General features: G+C 61.1%; 1 protein-coding gene across 1 annotated transcript in view; it reads left to right on the top strand.

The window, feature by feature from the left end:
* CTXN1 (cortexin 1) overlaps positions 1–2,096 on the top strand; it is a 27,715-nt gene that overhangs the window by 1,006 nt on the left and 24,613 nt on the right. The gene's annotated exons all lie outside the window — the stretch shown is intronic.

Genomic DNA, 2,096 nt, shown 5'->3' with positions numbered 1-2,096 from the left:
CGGGTGACAGGAGCGGGTGACAGCCTCGGGCTCGTGGCGCTGAACTCTCTGGAATTGGCCACTGCCAGTAAATCCCGAGCCGCACTTCGGGAACAGCTGCTCCCGGGAAGGAAGCGCTGCCGGCGCCTGGAGCGGCTCTGCTCTGGCTGCAAACATTCCCGACCAAGTGGAATTGATGGATCGGAGCTTCCCGAAGGGGAACTTAAGGGCCATTAGGCTGCGGCTGCGGCCTGGAGGGCCGGCGTTAAAGCCGGGATTAAAGGAATAACGATGGATGCGGAGGAAATTGTGGGGTGGGGCTGCTCCAGGGCGTGGGGCCAGGCCATGGAAAATTGGGATTTAGAGGGGAGCTGGGGGCTGTTTCTGGAAGAAGGAGCTGGAACCTGCAGGGCGGAGCCCTGGGGACCCAAAGAGGGACCTGGAATGGGTCTGGAATGGTTGGGAAAGAGCGATCCCAGTCGTGCCTGGCGGGTGGGACAGAACCTGCCCATTCCCATTCCAGCCGTGCCTGGCCTTGGATCTGCCTTCCCAAGGTCTGGCTGGAAAACCACCCGGAATACCCTGGGAATCCCGAGCGAGGGACCTGCCTGACCATTCCTGGCTGAGGGATTCTGTTGTATGGGAAGGGCAGGATGCTGCTGGGGAGCTGGGACATGGCTGAGGTGCAGACCTGGAGCCTGGGGAGCTCCCAGGATCCAGCAGCAGAGGCGTATCCATGGATTTTAACATCCTCCCAAGCTCTTGTGTGGCTTTCCTCTCCTGTCCTGGCAGGGCTTGGTGCCCACCGGGTCTCTACGTCCCAGCCACGCAGGCAGAACCTCCTTCAGGGAGGATTTTTGGAATCCAGACCTTTCTTTGGAAGCACTTTTGGCTCCTGCTGGAATTTGTCACTTTGTGGGAATAGTTTGGGAGCAGAGGGGGTTGGAGCTGAGATCCCTGAGCCCACAGGAGAGCAACAGCTTGGGGTCATGGAGACGAACAAACACATCCTGGGAGCTCCCAAAGAGGCAGGGCAGGATTTACTGGAGCCTCTTCCAGCCTGGAATGGGCTCTGGGGGCCAGGTTGGATGGAAATAGCGGGAGGTGTCCCTGCCCGTGGCAGGGGATGGATCTCCCTGACCCCCACGGTCCCTCTCAGCCCATTCCATGATCCCACAATTCCCTTTGTGGTGTCCCTGTGGGAGCAGAGGTGGCTTTGCCATCCCGCCCTCTCCGTCCCCCTGTTCCCGCTGCCCTTGGGCTCCCAGCCGGCCCAGCCGGGGGGATCAGGGACGAAGGATCCTCTGGGGTGGGAGAGCTCTTGGTGAGGTGCCAGCTCACGGAATTCAGCTGGAAAATCATTGGATCGGCCCCCACGGAGCTGCCCGGGGTGGGAAGGGCTCCTCAGCCCGGAGAGTCTGGTGCCTGCGGAGGTGCCTGAATTCCCGGGATCTCCCGCAGCCCCTCTGCATTGCAGGGCTGGGAGTTTGTCTTTAATTGTGCCGGGCTGTACTAACGAAGGGATTAAGGCCTGGAAGGGTGAGCGGTGCTGGCCAAATTCCCTCCCCTGCTCCAAGGGCTCGTGTTTTGTAACGCTCTCCTTTCATTCCTTCACCCCTGCCTGGAGCATCCCACGCTGGGATCCTGGGATCTGAGCCACTGCTGGGGATGGGCCACTTGTCCCCACCGGCTGGCTGAGCCTTCCCATGGATCGAGGGATGAGGGAACACCTGGATGGATCTGGGCACTCCCTTCTCCCTGGATTCTCTGTTGGGCATTGGCAGCTTGGAGCATCCCTCCAGCAAGGATCAGGATGGGCTCCAGGGCTGGATGAGTTCCCGGGAAGGGGAGAGCTGGTGGGATGCTCTCCCCTGTGGGAGGGAGGGTCTCCGGCAGCTGTTCCCTACTGGGTCCCATGGAGCTTCTCCATCCATGGGATCCTCTTCTTTCCAGGTCAGGAGTGTGGGATGTGCCCAAGGCTCTTCCAGGAGAGGAGGTGGCTGGAACGGGAGCTGCTGCCAGGGGCAGGGGTTGGAATAAACGCGTGGGCAGGGGGATCAGGAACATTCCCTGATAGCGGCAGGGGGCGGACCGTTGCACACCGGGGAACACTGTCC

This window comes from Corvus brachyrhynchos, unplaced genomic scaffold, assembly GCF_000691975.1.
Source record: "Corvus brachyrhynchos isolate BGI_N302 unplaced genomic scaffold, ASM69197v1 scaffold158, whole genome shotgun sequence".
Taxonomy (NCBI): Eukaryota; Metazoa; Chordata; class Aves; order Passeriformes; family Corvidae; genus Corvus; species Corvus brachyrhynchos.
The sequence above is the reverse complement of the archived record's forward strand: the minus strand, read 5'-3'. Positions and strand labels throughout refer to the sequence as shown.